Raw genomic sequence first — 18,041 nt, 5'->3', positions numbered from 1 at the left:
TTCCAGCTTGGACACGGCAGAATGGCTCCCGCAAAGAAGGGTGGCCAAAAGAAAAAGGGCCGTTCTGCCATCAACAAGGTGGTGACCCAAGAATACACCATCAACATTCACAAGCGCATCCATGGAGTGTGCTTCAAGAAGTGTGCCCCTTGGGCACTCAAAGAGATTCGGAAATTTGCCATGAAGGAGATCCAGACGTGTGCATTGCTACCAGGCTCAACAAAGCTGTCTGGGCCAAAGGAATAAGGAATGTCTCATAATGAATCCGTGTGCAATTATCCAGAATGAGGATGAAGATTCACCAAATAAGCTCTATACTTTGGTTACCTATGTACCTGTTACCACTTTCAAAAATCTACAGACAGTCAATGTGGATGAGAACTAACTGCTGATGGTCAAATACATCAAAGTTACAAAATTGCAAAAAAATTACCTAATGTATTAGTCAAGTAATCAGAAGAATGTAAAACTGGTTTATAGGAGGATATGAGAGGTGTGTGTGTGTGTGTGTGCGTGCGTGTGTGTGTGTATTCAGTGAAAGAAAAAAAATAATGCTAGAATAAGATTGCTAGGTTAAATCCAAAACTGGTTTATGGTTTACCGGACAATAAAATTGTTAGCTTTCTGGTGAACTCTAACACAGAGAAATCATTTTTATCTCCCTCTAACAAAAATAATTTGCAATTTACCAATTTTCTATAATTAATACCTTAATTACGGAATCTGGGCCCAACTCAGTAACAAATACTAACTCAAAGAAAATTGTCTTTCCCTAGACGATCAGATGACCCTTAGGAGGGTTTTGTAGACAATGCTCTAGTCTAGGGGTCTGCAAACTTTTTCTTTAAAGAACTGGATAGTAACTATTTTAGGCTATGAGAGCCATGTGGTCTCTGTTGCAACTACTCACCTCAACTGTTGTTGTAAAATAAAAGCAGCTGTGGATGATATAGTAACAAATGGGTGTGGCTGTGTTCCAATACAATTTTTATAATAGCAGGCAATAGGCTGAGCGCAGTGGCTCACGCCTGTAATCCTAGAACTTTGGGAGGGCAAGGCAGGCGGATCACCTGAAGTCAGGAGTTGAAGAGCAGCCTGGCCAACATGGTGAAACCCCATCTAAAATACAAAAATTAGCCGGACATAATGGCAGGTGCCTGTAATCCCAGCTACTCAGGAGGCTGAGATGGGAGAATCGCTTGAACCTAGGAGATGGTGGTTTCAGTGAGCCGAGATCGTGCCACTGCACTCCAGCCTAGGAGACACTCTGTCTCAAAAAAATTAAATTAAATTAAAAATTAAAATTAAAAAATAATAAAAGCAGGCAGTAGGCTGGATTTGGCCCCCAAACCATAGTTTGCTAGCCCCTGCTCTAGTTCAGCAGTTCTCAAACTTAAGTGATTATGAGAATCCCCTGGAAGGCTTGTTAAACCACAGATTGCTGGATCCAACCTCCAGAGTTTCAGACTCAGTAGATCTTGGGTGGAACCTGAAAATTTGCACTCCTAACAAGTTCCCAGGTGATGATGATGCTGCTGGTCCAGGGACCACACTTTGAGAACTACTGTGCTAGTATGACATTGAAAGGACACTTGGTAATCCTTATTTCCAGGTTTTGGGTCATTTGTTCCAACAAAGGGAAGATGAAGAACCCAGATTAGGGCACACTGAGATTGAGGTGCCAGAGGGCATCAAGCAGAGTTTGTGGTAAATAGTTTCAAATTTGGATCTGGAGGCTGGGCGCGGTGGCTCACACCTGTAATGTGGGCACTTTGGGAGTCCGATATGGGCCAACCACTTGAGGCTAGGAGTTCAAGACCAGCCCAGCCAACATGGTGAAAACCTGTCTCTACTAAAAATACAAAAATTAGTCGGGCGTAGTGGTGCATGACTGTAATCCCAGCTACTCGGGAGGCTGAGGCACCAGATCTGTTTAAAAAAAAAAAAAAAAGGGACCTGGAGCATTGGAGGAAATAAAGCATTTGGGAAATACTCATAGAACTGAATAGTTACAGCCATAAAAGTGCTAAAAGGATGAACTTAGAGGAAGAAGAGGATTTAGGCCAGAACTTTGGAAGGAGTAGGAAAGAAGGTGAAGAAGAGCCAAGGAAATAAAGCAGTGGTTAAAGAGTGGGAGGAGACAAGAGCAGTGAGGTGAAAGGCAAAGGAAGAGTCTTAAATTGTATGAATATTTCCAAATTCCACAAAGTGTCCAAGAATGCCAGATAAGCAAGAACTTTGGATCAGAGATCTCCTAGGAGAGACAGCTTATCAAAGCTCCTCTCCCAACAAAACTAAACTAGAGAATAAGCAAGTAACATCATCAACCTCCACATTTTCTTTACACCAGCAGAGGGCCGCAAAGGCAAAGGAATGCTAAGGCTTCTGCACTCACCAGTACAGGGTTAGTTCTTAGGTGTCATTAGGGGAAAAGATGGTGTGTCACTTAACCTCCTTGCTTCCATCATTATTTGGGTATTTTAGTCCAGGACAGTTTGACCACGTGAGTGAGGGATGTGATAAAGGAAGAAGCTTCTGAGTGCCTGGGGAAGGGAAAGGGTGGGATCCAACTTGGAATTTGGATTGCAGGGAGACCCTGTCATCCCCAGGCAGCCCTAACACAAAGTCTAACCTCATAATGAGTGCCATTGCAGGTCATAGAATCAATCTTACAGGTTTTGTCTTCATTATTGGTTAAATTTTATTTTTTGAAAATATGAAACATTGATAAAGGTTTCAAAAGTAGAAACATACAAAAAGGTTCACTTAGAGAAATGTCACTCAGTCTCTATGCCTTCCACCTGATTCCCACCCACCCCTCCACTGTAAGTAACAAATTTTGTTAGTTTCTGGTTATCTTTCCTGTGTTTCTTTAGTGGAAAGGGACAGATACAGATGGGTATGTGTGTTACATATATATTAGTACTTTTTATTTTCATTTGTCAATACATCCTAGAAGTTACTCTATGTCAGTTCATAGAAATCAATTTCATTTGAAAAAAATTGTAGTTACTCCATCATATAGCTATGTCACAGTTTATTTAGCCAGTTTCCTATCCATACACATTTAGGTTGTTCCCACTATTTTGCAATTACAAATGGTGAATGAATGTGTGAATATTACTTTTGTATTGTGAATAATACTTTTGTATTACTTTTGTATCTTTAGGGTCAGTTCCTAGGCATGTGATTACTGAGTAGGCATATGCAGTTTTGTTAAACTGCAAATTTCATTCACTAGGGGTTATACTATTTGGCACTCCCACGAGCAGTGAAGGAGTGCATGTATTTCTCCATTGTCTCTCCAACAGTGTGGTCAAGCCTTTGAATTTTTTCATTCTGATAGGGAGAAATAATATTTCAATGTAGTTTTTTTTTCTTTGTTTGAGACAGAGTTTCACTCTGTCACCCAGTCTGGAGTGCAATGGCATGATCTTGGCTCACTGCAACCTCTGCCTTGCCAGCTCAAGCAATTCTCCTGCCTCAGCCTCCTAAGTAGCTGCGACTACAGGCATGCACTACCACGCCCGACTAATTTTTGCATTTTTAGTAGAGACAGGGTTTCACCATGTTGGCCAGGCTGGTCTGGAACTCCTGACTTGAACTGATCCACTAGCATTGACCTCCCAAAGTGCTGAGATTACAGGCGTGAGCCACCGCACCGGGCCTCAGTGTAGTTTTAATGTGTACTTCTCCCATGAGGAAAGTTGAACATATTTTCCTATCAATGGCCATTTTTATGTTATTTTTGATTTGTCTGTTCATGTCTTTTTTTTTTTTTTTTTGAGACAGAGTCTTGCTCTGTTGCCAGGCTGGAGTGTAGGGACACAATCTCGGCTCACTGCAATCTCCGCCTCCCGGGTTCAAGCGATTCTCCTGCCTCAGCCTCCCAAGTAGCTGGGACTACAGGCACGTGCCACCACACCCGGCTAATTTTTTGTATTTTAGTAGAGACGGAGTTTCACCATGTTGGCCAGGATGGTCTCGATCTCCTGACCTTGTGATCTGCCTGCCTCAGCCTCCTAAAGTGCTGGGATTACAGGCATGAGCCACCGCGTCCGGCCAGGACAGGGTTTTGCTTTGTCGCCCAGAGCTGGATGGAGTACAATGGCTTGATCTCAGCTTACTGCAACCTCTTACACCTGGGCTCAAGCCATCCTCCTGCCTCAGCCTCCTGAGTAGCTGGGACTGTAGGCACGCACACCCAGCTAATTTTTGTATGTTTTTGTAGACCACCAGGGGTTCCTTACAGGGGTTCTGTAAGGTAGACTATTTTCAAACGACTACTAAGAGGTCACTTTGCCTTTTTCACTGTGAGGACATTTGTTTGCACTGCTAGTGGAGTAAAACTGCCAGCACCGTAGCACAAAACAAGGCAGTGGTGTCAAACTCTATTTGTAGTCATTGTATTCTTCACCACTACATGGGAAAAAATAAAGCCAGTTTCACTTAAAAACTCCCTTGATGAACAAGTAAATGATTGTGTTACATTGCAGTCATTTGGTACCAGTCCTTTTACGATTCTATGTGATAAGATAGGAAGTACACCAATAGCATTTCTGCTGCACGCTGAGTGACAATGGCAGCTCTAGGAGAAGAACTCGTGCTATTGAGTTACAAGTAAGCAAAACTAGCCACTTTTTTCACCACCTTACTTGAAAGAACAGGTTTCCAGATTTAGGTATTTGGCAGACATTTTCTCAAAAATGAACAAAATAAGCCTGTCAATACAAGGAATACAACTGACAGCATTTGTTACCATTCATAACATTTGAACTTTCCAATAAAATTAGCATTTTGGAACACTTGTATGTACCAGTGAGCTTGATAGCTTCCCAACACTTAGACTTTTCTAGTGAGATTAGTAGTAATATTAACAAATGGGACTTTTTTTTTTTTTTTTTTTTTTTGGGACAGAGTCTCCCTATGTTGCCCAGGCTGGTCTCAAACTCCTAGGCTCAAGTGGTCCTCATATCTCAGCCTCCTGAGTAGCTGTGACTAAGGGTGTGCACCACCATGTCAGGCTACAGTGTGATTTTTTTAAGAAATATCAATACTTGGAAGATCCTTTTTTGTGTGATTTTTTTGATGAAATATCAATACTTGGAAGATCCTTGAAACTCAGTAAACTGATATTTTCTAAAAGACCAATAAATTGATGTTACAAATTCACATAGGGGTAACAATCTATTCAAAGTGTAGGATAGGACCAGGTGCGGTGGCTGACGCCTGTAATCCCAGCACTTTGTGAGGCCAAGGCAGGTGGATCGCTTGAGTCCAGGAGTTCAAGGCAAGCCTGGGCAACATTTTGAAACCCCATGTCTACAAAAAATACAAAAAAAAATTAGCTGGGTGTGATGATGCACCCTTGAAGTCCCAGCAACTCTGGAGGCTGGGGTGGGAAGATCGCTTGAGTCCAGGAGGTGGAGGTTGCAGTGAGCTGAGATGGAGCCACTGCACTCCAGCCTGGGTGACAGAGCTGTCTCAAAAAAAAAAAAAAAAATTAAAATTAAAAAAATTTTTTACAAAGAGTAGGATAGACCAATGGATTCCACACTGCATTTAATCCTTAAAAATCTAACACTTGTCAAATTTTAGCCTCAAAAAAGAAAATTCAGTTATTTGGAAAAGCTATTAAAATATTCCTATCTTTTCCACCTACATATCTGTGAAGCTGGATTTTCTTTACAGAATTCAACCAAAACAACATAACACATCAAATTGAATGCAGCAAATATGAGAATCCAGCTGTTCTTCTATCACACAAGACATTAAAGAGATTTACAAAAATATAAAACAATGACACTATTTTCAATACTTTTTTTGTTTGGGGAAAGTTATATTCCATTAAAAATATTATTTATGTTAACCTGTAAAAAATGTGTTATTTATAAATGAATATTTAAAATGTTTATGTTTTATTCCAATACGGTAAATATAGATGAATATTACAAACATTTTCAAAAGCTCTTTGGGGTCCTTAATAAGTAGGAGTGCAAAGAAGTCCTGTGACCAAAACATTTGAGAATTACTGTATTTAAGTTTTAGAAAATATTCCTAACCCAAGATAAGATGGAAAAGAGTTGTTACCAACTAATTCTGAAAAGACTGTGGTGATATAGTGCGACCAAATGTGTATATGTGTTTATAATTCTCTCCCTCTCTGTTTGTCTCTCTCTCTCATGCTCTGTGTGTGTATCCCTAATTTCTCAAAGTATTTTGTGTGTGTGTGTATCCGCAATTTCTCGAAGTATGACTATTGCCATCTACTCTCTAATTATCTTCAGCTGATTGAGAAATACGTTAAAAAAATTTTTTAAGTCTAGCCAAGTAAAATAGAGATATCTTTTAAAATATCCTTGAATTCCAAGCACCTCTTCACATTAATAACCACATATTTTTAATTATATGTATGGATTACAATTTGGTAAATCAGTAAAACCAAAAGTTGCTGGTGTTCATTCCTGCCATGTCGCTGTTACTTAAGAGAATATAATGTCAGCTATTCCTGACATTTCCTGGTATAAGATGCCCAAGAAATTACTAGGAAATGGACATAAACACTTTTTCATTTTTCTTTTAAACATTGTTCCTATTTGACACGAGTCATCCAAATGTTTTAAATAATTCCTCATATAAGCCAATTTTGCTATCTGTTGGCTTAAACTATGATAAATGAAGTTTCTTATAATAGTCATGATTTTCCTCAACCAAACCAAACCCCTATAATCAGTTAAGAATTATACTTCAGGATGTTTCCAAATGAGGTATTCATATGTCTTAGCCATTTTCTAGGCCACGTGGCTCAAGAAAGAAGAGGTGAGAATTCCAGCAAATTATCCTATATTATACATAGCTTGAATTTCTCCCTAGGGTTTATTAAAGTTTAACCTATTATAATGAAATATTCACTCATTTTTCCTATAATTTTATAAAATGATAATGATCACAGGATAAGTCTTATACATTCAGCAGGAATTGGCTGGCATCATTTTCTACAATCTTATTTCAGCATGGGGAACATCTATTTAGTAAAAACATTAGTAACTGCTACATGAAGGAAGAACTCCCATATTCTGGGATTCTGCCAGTTTAAACAGCTAGTAATTTCTGTCTAAATGAAAGCCCCCAAGTAAGAAAACTATAGTGGATATTACCATTTGGTTCATTATTCAGTTCCGTGAGGGGACTTATAAAGTGACATTTGATCATTCTACAGAAACAAATTTGACAGGTACTACAGCAATCTTATATGAACTCTTTACAAAGAACACAAACAGAATTGTTTTATGAGGTCAACATAATCTTGATATAAAACACTGACAAAAACATTAGGGGAAATGAAAATTACAGGTTAGGCTTTCTCAGGAGCATAATGCAAAATTCTAAAAAAAGTTAGCAAATCAAAATCAGGAATACAATACAACTAATATATCAAGATCAGCATAGGGATTTTTCTAGGAATACAAAGTTGGAATAATTTTTTTTTTTTTGAGATGGAGTCTCGCTCTGTTGCCCAGGCTGGAATGCAGTGGCACCATCTCAGCTCACTGTAACCTCTGTCTCCCAGGTTCAAATGATTCCCCTGCCTCAGCCTTCTGAGTAGCTGGGACTACAGGCATCCGCCACCATGCCCGGCTAATTTTTCTATTTATAGTAGAGATGGGGTTTCACCGTGTTGGCCAGGATGGTCTCGATCTCCTGACCTCGTGATCCGCCCGTCTCGACCTCCCAAAGTGCTGGCATTACAGGCGTGAGCCACTGCGCCTGGCTGGCTTAATATTTTAAAAGGTAATGTAGGCAGGGAGCGGTGGCTCACGCCTGTAATCCCAGCATTTTGGGAGGCCGAGGCAGGTGGATCACAAGGTCAGGAGATCGAGACCATCCTGGCTAACACGGTGAAACCTGGTCTCTACTAAAAATACAAAAAATTAGCCAGGCGTGGGGGCGGGTGCCTGTGGGCCCAGCTGCTGGGAGGCTGAGGCAGGAGAATGGTGTGAACCCGGGAGGCGGAGCTTGCAGTGAGCCGAGATAGCGCCACTGCACTCCAGTCTGGGCGACAGAGCGAGACTCCATCTCAAAAAAAAAAAAAAAAAAAAAGTAATGTACTCATACCATTAATAGAAAAAAAGAAAATCATCTCTACAGACGAAGACAGCATTTGATAAAATTAAACACCCATTCATGATAAAACTCATAGCATAAACTGACTAGAAAAAAAGCACTTCCCGGTGGGGTGCAGTGGCTCACGCCTGTAATCCCAGCACTTTGGGAAGCCGAAGTGGGCGGATCACCTGACGTCGGGAGTTGGAGACCAGCCTGAACAACATGGAAAAACCTCATCTCCACTAAAAATACAAAATTGGCCCGGCGTGGTGGCGCAAGCCTGTAGTCCCAGCTACTCGGGAGGCTGAGGCAGGAGAATTGCTTGAACCCGGGAGGCGGAGGATGCAGTGAGCCGAGATTGCGCCACTGCACTCCAGCCTGGGCAACAAGAGTGAAAATCCATCTCAGACAAGCAACAACAGAAAAAGAGCACTTCCTCTTTTTTTTTTTTTTTTTGCCAGGACATGTTCTCATCTGAGAGTACTTCCTTTTTTGATAGAGTCTTTACAGAAAGCATGCAGCAAATATACTTAATGGTGAAATATTGAAAGTTTTTACTCTGGGATGGGGAACAATTAAAGATGTTTCCTCTCACCAGTTCTATAATAATCTGTATTGAAGTATAGGTGTAATAAACAAGAAGACATTACAAAGGAAGAGATAAAAGTCATTATTTGCAGATTACATAACTATATGTAGAAAAATCCAAAATAAATTACAGGTGAACCATTACATTAATAAATGAAGAGGTGGCTGGGTGCGGTGGCTCACGCCTGTAATCCTAGCATTTTGTTTGTTTGTTTGTTTGTTTGTTTGTTTGTTTTTGGAGACAGAGTCTCACTCTGTTGCCCAGGCTGGAGTGCAGTGCCATGATCTCTCAGCTCACTGCAACCTCCGCCTCCTGGGTTCAAGCGGTTCTCCTGCCTCAGCTTCCTGAGTAGCTAATCCCAGCACTTTGGGAGGCTGAGGCGGGTGGATCACTTGAGGTCAGGAGTTCAAGACCAGCCGGACCAACATGGCAAAACCCGGTATCTACTAAAAATACAAAACTTAGCCAGGCATGATGGCGGACACCTGTAATCCCAGCTACTCGGGAGGTTGAGGTGGGAGAATCGCTTGAACCAGGGAAGTGGAGGTTGCAGTGAGCTAAGATCGCACCATTGCGCTCCAGCCTGGGCGATACAGGGAGACTACATCTCAAAAAAATAAAAATAAAATAAAATAAATGGAGGTAAGGTTGCTGGATGAAATCAACATGAAAACTGTATTTATATATATGAGCAACAAAGTAAACTGAAATCTTAGGCCGTGTGTGGTGGCTCACGCCTGTAATCCCAGCACTTTGGGAGGCCGAGGAGTGTGGATCACCTGAGGTCAGGAGTTCGAGACCAGCCTGGCCAACCTGGTGAAACCCGTCTCTACTAAAAATACAAAAATTAGCCAGGCATGGTGGCAGGCACCTGTAATCCCAGCTACTCGGGTGGCTGAGGCAGGAGAATTGCTTGAACCCAGGAGGCGGAGGTTGCAGTGAGCCAAGATTGCACCATTGCACTCCAGGCTGGGTGACAAGAGGCAAACTCCGTCTCAAAAAAAAAAAAAAAAAAAAAAAAAAATCTTAAAAGGATCTTATTTTATAATACCATCAAAACCAAATACTCTCCCAAAAAGCGATGAAAAGGAGATACAAGACTGCACACTGAAAACTACAAACATTGCTAAGAGAAACTTAAAAAAAAACTATATATAATAAATGGAAGACTATTCTGTGCATAGTTTGGCGATGTTGTAAAGATAACAGTTATCAGCAGGGCACAGTGGCTCACGCCTGTAATCTCAGCACTTTGGGAGGCTGAGGCGGGCAGATCACGAGGTCAGGAGTTTGAGACCAGCCTGGCCAACATGGTGAAACCCTGTCTCTACTAAAAATACAAAAATTAGCTGGGCGTGGTGGCTGGCACCTGTAATCCCAGCTACTCGGGTGGCTGAGACAGGAGAATTGCTTGAATCCAGGAGGCAGAGGTTGCAATGAGCCGAGATCACACCATTGTACTCCGGCCTGGGTGACAGGGCGAGACTCCGTCTCAAAAAAAAAAAAAAAAAAAAAGGAAAAAGAAGTAACATTTATCCCCAAATTGTTATCCTCAATGCAATCCCAATAAAAATGCCAGAATTTCTGTGGCAATTGACTAATTGGTTCAAAAGCCCAGAAATAGATGTTTGCATAAATAAACAGTCAAATTGTGACCAAGATAGCGCTGCAGAATAGTAAAGAAAGGATGTTTTTCTTTTTTCTAACAGTGGTATTGGATTAATTGAACATTTGCATTTTAAAAATGAATGTTGTCCCCTATTTCACACTATGCATAGAAATCAATTCCAAGGGGATTGTAGAAATGTGAAACAATAAAGCTTATAGAAAAATGAAATCATAGAATATCTTTATGACTTTGGGGCTAGCAAAGTCTTTTTCTTTTTTTTTTTGACAGGATCTCACTCTGTTGTCCTGGCTGCACTGCAGTGGTGTAAACATGGCTCACTGCAACCTCTACTTCCTGAGCTCAACTGATCCTCCTTGTAGCCTCCAGAGTAGCTGGGACTACAGGCTCATGCCACCATGCCCAGTTAATTTTTAAATTTTTGGTAGAGATGAGGTCTCACTGTATTGCCCAGGCCGGTCTCAAACTCCTTGGCTCAAGTGATCCTCCCACCTTGGCCTCCCAAAGTGCTGGGATTATGGTGCAAGCCACCATGCCCAGCTGGCAAAGACTTCTTAAAAACAGGTTATGAAAGCAATAACCATAAAGAAAAGCTGATAAATTGAGCTATATTAAAATCAGTAGCTTGTATTCATCAAAATACACCAATAAGAGTGAAAAGGGAAACCACAGAGTAGAAAAATATATTTGCAATACATACCTGACTGGAACCCGTGTACTGAATATGTAAAGAATGAGACAAGGCTGGGTGTGGTGGCTCACGCCTGCAATTCCAGCCCTTTGGGAGGCTGAAGTGGGCAGATCACCTGAGGTCAGGAGTTCGAGACCAGCCTGGCCAACATGGCGAAACCCCATTTCTACTAATAATACAAAAATTAGCCAGGTGTGGTGGTGCATGCCTGCAATCCCAGCTACTCAGAGGCTGAGGCACAAAAATCGCTTGAACCTGGGAAGGGGAGGTTGCAGTGAGCTGAGACCACACCACTGCACTCCAGCCTGGGCAACAAAGTGAGACTCTGAAAAAAAAAAAAGGAAAGAAAGGAGAGAGAGACAGAAAGAAAGAAAGAGAGAGAGAGAGAGAGAGAAAGAAAGAAAGAAAGAAAGAAAGAAAGAAAGAAAGAAAGAAAGAAAGGGAAAGAAAGAAAGAAAGAAAGAAAGAAAAGAAAAGAAAAGAAAAGAAAAGAAAAGAGAAAGAATGAGACAATAAGAAAAAGTCAGGCCGGGCGCAGTGGCTCACACCTGTAATCCCAGCACTTTGGGAGGCTGAGGCAGGCGGATCACCTGAGGTCAGGAGTTCGAGACCAGCCTGACCAACATGGAGAAACCCAGTCTCTACTAAAAATACAAAATAGCCGTGCATGGTGGTGCATGCCTGTAATCCTAGCTACTTGGGAGGCTGAAGCAGGAGAATCACTTGAACCCGGGAGGCAGAGGTTGTGGTGAGCCGAAATCACGCCATTGCATTCCAGCCTGGGCAACAAGAGCAAAACTCCATCTCAAAAAAATAAATAAATAAGAAAAAGTCATACAGCCGCCCCCTCCACCTCCAAAAAGGACAAGACTCTTAAACAAGTACTTTACAAAAGAGGATATCCAAAGGCCAGTAAACATGAAATATGCTTTACTTCATTAGTTATCAAGGAAATACCACAAGATCCTACCATACATCTGCAGAATGTCTAAAACTGCAGACAGTCAATAGTTTGTGTAGACAAGGATGTGGGGCAACTGCAACTCTCATGTTGCTGGTAAGTCACGGAAATTCTTTTTTTAAAAATTATATATAATTCACATAAAATTCACTTTTTTTTTTGAGATGGAGTCTCACTCTGTTGCCGAGGCTGGAGTGCAGTGGCATGATCTCAGCTCACTGCAACCTCTGCCTCCTGGGTTCAAGAGATTCTCCTGCTTCAGCCTCCCGAGTAGCTGGGACTACAGGTGCGTGCCACCACACTCAGCTAATTTTTTGTATTTTTAGTAGAGACGGGGTTTTACTTTGTAGCCAGGATGGTCTTGATCTCCTGACCTCGTGATCCACCCGCCTCAGCCTCCCAAAGTGCTGGGATTACAGGCGTGAGCCACGGCGCCTGGCCCAAAATTCACTCTTTAGAAGTGTACAAGTCAGTAGTTTTTAGTATATTCACAAGATTGTGCGACTACCACCACTATATAATTCTAGAGTACTTTCCTTATCCCCCAAATAAACCCCACTAGCAGCCACTCCTCATTTCCTCGCTCCTCTACCTTCTAGCAACCCACTAATCTACTTTCTGTCTCAGCAGATTTGCTGTTCTAGATATTTCACATAAATGAAATCACACAATATGGCTTTTTGTGGCTAGCTTCTTTGACTTAACATGTTTTCAGGGTTCATTCATGTTGTAGCATACATCAACACTCCATTTCTTTTCATGGCTGAGTAATATTTTATTGTATGGATATGTCATTTCATTTACCCATCTGTCTGTTGATGGATGCTTGGGTTGCTTCTGCCTTTCGGCTATTATGAATAATGCTGCTGTACACATTTGTATACAAGTTTCTGTGAGGACCTCTGTTCTCATTTGTGATTGATATAAACCTTGACATGGAACGGCTGGGTCATATGGTAACATTTAACCTTATGAAGAACCACTAAACTGTTTCCCAAAGCAGTTGCACCACTTTACATTCCCACCAGCAATGGATGGGGGTTCCAGTTTCTTCAAGTCCTCACCAACACTTACTATTTTAGCCATCCTAGTGGTTGTGAAGTGGTATCTTATTGTGGTTTTGATTTACATATTCCCAACAACTAAAGACGTTAAGTATCTTTTCATATGCTTATTTTACATTTTTATATCTTCTTTGGAGAAGTGCCTCTTCAAATCCCTTGCCCATCTTTAAACTGGGCTATCTTGTTATTGAATTGTAAGAGTTCTTTCTGTATTCTGGATACTGGGCCTTTCTCAGATCTATGATTGCAAATATTTCCTCCCAAGAATGGGAATTCTTAAAACCACTTTGGAAAAACTTTGGCTTTATCTGCTAAGGTTGAAAACATATATAACCTATGGACCCAATAATCCACTCCTGCATAAACACCCAACAGAAGTGAAAACATGTTTTCCATCAGACGTATTCAACAGCGTTTACAACAGCATCATTCATAATAACAATTGAAAGACTGAAAATCACCCAGACATCCTGTGGTTAGGCTGAGTAACAGTGCCCCCAAAAATGTCCACATGCAAATCCCTGGATCCTGCAAATGTTACCTGACTTGGCAAAGAGACTTTGCAGATATGACTGAGGATCCTGACGGGGGTAAATAAGATTTCCAGTTCAGCATGTAAGGAGTTTTGAGGTCATCACTTTGTCCTAAGTAGAGCTGTCAGGGCGCGGTGGCTCACGCCTGTAATCCCAGCACTTTGAGAGGCCAAGGCAGGTGGATCACCTGAGGTCAGGAGTTCAAGACCGGCCTGGCCAACATGGTGAAACCCCATCTCTACTAAATATACAAATATTAGCCGGGCATGTTGGCGGGCGCCTGTAGTCCCAGCTACTCGGGAGGCTGAGGCAGGAGAATCGCTTGAACCTGGGAGGCGGAGGTTGCAGTGAGCTAAGATGATGCCGTTGCGCTCCAGCCTGGGCAACAAGAGCAAAACTTTGTCTGGAAAAAAAAAAGAAAAAAGAAAAAGAAGTAGAGCTGTCGGAAAAATGGTCACAGGGCAAACCACTGCCTCCCAAATTGGAGACAGACAGGTGACACAGAATCACAACTTACTGGAGCAGAAATCACTGGGCATACACCTCCATGGGAACCAGTACTGGGACAGAGGAATCTGAATTGTAATTGATGAATTGCCCAGAGGTTCAGTTTGGGTAAGTGTGTGAGTTAATAATTCTACAAAGACCCAGTCATAAGAGGGTCCCCACACTTTGTAAGTTTTACCTCTAGGAGCTCTCCCAGATTCTCACTGTGAAGATCAGAGTGAAGATCTCACCATGAAGATCTCTCGTGCTTCTGGCAGGGGAGGGGGAAAGTAACCATTTTGAAATATGCCAGAGCATTCTGTTCTTAACAAGGCCTGTCCTCAAGAAAAATGATTCTGCCACAGCCTTACCTGTTGAGGTTTTATCAGAGCCAAATCAACCTGGTGGAAGGGAAACACCTAACTCCAGCCCGTTCTAGACATCCTGTCCCACCTAAAGGGGGTGGGGGTACTGAAAAGCACTTGTGAAGTTTACATCCCAGAGGCACAGGCTTGCTAAAACTGAGACCTTATCATACGAATATAGAAAGCTTCCTCTCCCCCCACACCGCTAAAGGACTACTTACCAGAGTTCTTTTTACTGTACATCATATCCAGCTGTTAATAAAAAAAAGTGCGAAGCATACAAAAAACAGTTTGAAGACAGAGCAAGCATCAGAACCAGACTGGGATATAGCAGCAATGTTGGAATTATCAGACCATGAATTTAAAACAACTATGACTAATACGCTAACGACTCTAGTGGAAAAAGTAGACAACATGCAAGAACAGATGGGTAATGTAAGCAGAGAGGTGAAGTCTAAGAGCGTATCAAAAAGAAATGCTAGAGATTAAGAAAAAGCTAACAAAGAATGCCTTTGATGCGCTCACTAGTAGACTGGATTGAAGAATTGCTGAGCTGAGGAAAGAATTGCTGAGCTGGAGGACATGTCAATATCAACTTCCAAAACTGAAAAGCAAAGAGAAAACAGACACACACGCACACAAAGGAACAAAATGTGCAAGAACTGTGGGGCAACTCCAAACGGTGTAACATATAGATAATAGGTATACCAAGAGAAGAAAGGAACAAAATAAATATTTGAAGCAATGACTGAGAATTTCTCCAGATTAATGTTACACCAAACTACAGATCCATGAAGTTAAGGAAGCATTAAGAAAGATAAATGGGCTGGGTGCAGTGGCTCACACCTGTAATCCCAACACTTCGGGAGGTCGAGGCAAGAGAATTGCTTGAGCCCAGGAGTCTGCAACCAGCCTGGACAACATGGTGAAACCCTGTCTCCACAAACAATACAAAAATTAGCTGGGTGTGGTGGCGCATGCCTGTAGCCCCAGCTACTAGGGAGGCTGAGCTGGGAGGATTGCTTGAGCCTGGGAGGCAAAGGTTGTGGTGAGCCCTGATTGAGTAATTGCACTCCAGCCTGAGCGACAGAGTGAGACCTTGTCTCAAAAAATAAAATAAAATTAATAAAATAAAATAATAAAATAAAATGAAAAGTGAAAAAAAAAACCCTACACCTAGGCATATCATATTCAAATTACAGAAAATTAAAGAAAGTCTTGAAAGAAGTCAGAGGAAAAAAGATCCTCTAGAGGAGCAAAGATAAGAATTTCATCTGGTTCCTTTTCAGAAACAATGCAAGCAAGAGAGTGCAGTGAAATATTTAAAGTGTGGAGGGAGAGTATACGGAATTATTCAGGGGGGGCCAATTTAATCACTTCAGTCCTTACAAGAGGGAGGCAGGGAGGTCAGAATGAAAGTGATGTGATGGATGCAGAGTTGAAGATGCTAGGCTGCTGGCTTTAGAGAAGGCGCCAAGAGCCAAAGAATGCAGGCAGCTTCTAGATGCCAGAAAGAAAGACAACAGATACTTGGAAGGGCACGGTGGCTCACGCCTGTAATCCCAACACTTTGGGAGGCCGAGGTGGGTGGATCATGAGGTCAGGAGATCAAGACCATCCTGGCTAACATGGTGAAACCCTGTATCTACTAAAAATACAAAAAGTTAGCCGGGCGTGGTGGCAGGCACCTGTAGTCCCAGCTACTTGGGAGGTTGAGGCAGGAGAATGGCGTGAACCCGGGAGGCAGAGCTCGCAGTGAGCAGAGATAGCGCCACTGCACTCGAGCCTGGGCGCCATGGCAAGACTCTGTCTCAAAAAAAACAACAAAAAAGACAACAGATACTCTTCTAGAGCCTCAAAACAAACAAACAAACAAACAATAAAACAAACAAACAAAAAAAGCCAGCTCTGCTGACACTTAACTTCAACCAGGTGAGGCTTATTTTGGAATTTTAACCTCCAGCATGGTAAAATAATAAATTTGTATGGTTTTAAGCAACCAAATTTGTGGTAATTTCCTGCAGTAACAGGAAACTAATACATACCCATCTATAGCATAATAGATACTATATTTGCACAATGGAATAATATACTGCAATAACTATTGATACATGCAACAAAATAGATGAACCACAAACCTGATATTGAAAGATAGCTGGCACTAAAATAATATTAACGCTGTAAGATTCCATTTTTATAAAGCTTAAAAATAAGCCAAACTTATCTGCGTATTTGTAAGTTAGGCAGTGGTTACTTGGTGGGTGGGGATACTGATTCAGGGGGTACACTGGAAGCTTCTGTAAGTGCTGGGTAATGTTCTGTTGCTTATTTTGGTGCTGGTTATATGTGGTCACTTTGTGATACTTCAAACCATACACTTGTACATTTTTTCTGTATTGTATACTTCAATAAAGTTTGCTTAAAAACAAATAGCTTTAAAACAAATTTCCTTGCAAAAAATTGTACAAAAATAGGTTTAATTTTTTTTTTTTTTTTTTTTTTTTGAGACATAGTCTTACTCTGTCACTGGGGCCGAAGTGCAATGGTGAGATCTCGGCTCACTGCAACCTCCACCTCCCAGCTTCAAGGGATTCTCCTGCCTCAGCCTCCCAAGTAGCTGGGATTACAGGCGCCCGCCACTACGCCCAGCTAATTTTTTGTATTTTTAGGAGAGACGGGGTTTCACCATGTTGGCCAGGCTGGTCTTGAACTGACCCTCGTGATTCACCCGCCTTGATCTCCCAAAGTGCTGGGATTACAGGCGTGAAGGTTTCAGATTTAAACATGATCTATGCAAGGTCTTAAGATTAAACTAAATCCCAGAGTGAACAATTACAGTAAATTGAAGTAACGACTCAATTAATTTCAAGGATTTTCTAGTACATGTTCAATGTCTCACACACACAGAATGAGTTGGTTTATGCATGCAAACAAGGTAGCAGATATATCCAAGTATACCAAATACTGTCTGCAATTTTCCTTTTTTCATTAGTTCCACTTACTTCATTAAGTACTGATTTAGAGAGAATCTACACCATCCTTTTGTAGAACCCTTTCTGGACTAAAGATTTTATCACTGGCATTGTTTATCTCAAATATTTTATCAGACAAAATGTTTTCATAAATTTTTGTATGCCCATGAACACCATTTTATCCTCATATACATACACGTGTGTATTCATTTATCTCTTAGAAGGCCAGAAAGCTTAGTAATTATTAATTAGGTCAAACATTTTAAATTAGTCAGCCCTCTGTATCTGTGGGTTCCATATCCACGGATTGAACCAACTGCAGAAGGAAAATATTTGAAAAAAAAAAATTGCATCTAAACAGGCACTTTGTTATTTTCTTCTGAACAATACAGTATAAGTATATACATAGTATTTACGGTAAATTAGGTATTATCATCTAGAGATGATTTAAAGTAAACAGGAGGATGTGAATGTTACATGCAAATACTAAACCATTTTATATCTGGGACTTGGGCATCTGTAGATTTTGGTACCTGAGGTAGGTCCTGGAACCAATACCTCATGGATACCAAGGGATGACTGTACTAATGAATCTCATTTATTAGCTGACACATGTAAATTTAAACATAAGAGAATGCAACAAGTTA

The 18,041-nt window shown here is 41.2% G+C and overlaps 1 pseudogene; it reads left to right on the top strand.

Annotated features, from left to right (window-relative positions):
* On the top strand, positions 1-403 carry LOC129491077 (large ribosomal subunit protein eL31-like; annotated as a pseudogene).
* The last annotated feature ends 17,638 nt before the right edge of the window (positions 404-18,041 follow it).

This window comes from Symphalangus syndactylus, chromosome 1, assembly GCF_028878055.3.
Source record: "Symphalangus syndactylus isolate Jambi chromosome 1, NHGRI_mSymSyn1-v2.1_pri, whole genome shotgun sequence".
NCBI lineage: Eukaryota > Metazoa > Chordata > Mammalia > Primates > Hylobatidae > Symphalangus > Symphalangus syndactylus.
This window is presented reverse-complemented; position numbering and strand designations above follow the sequence as displayed.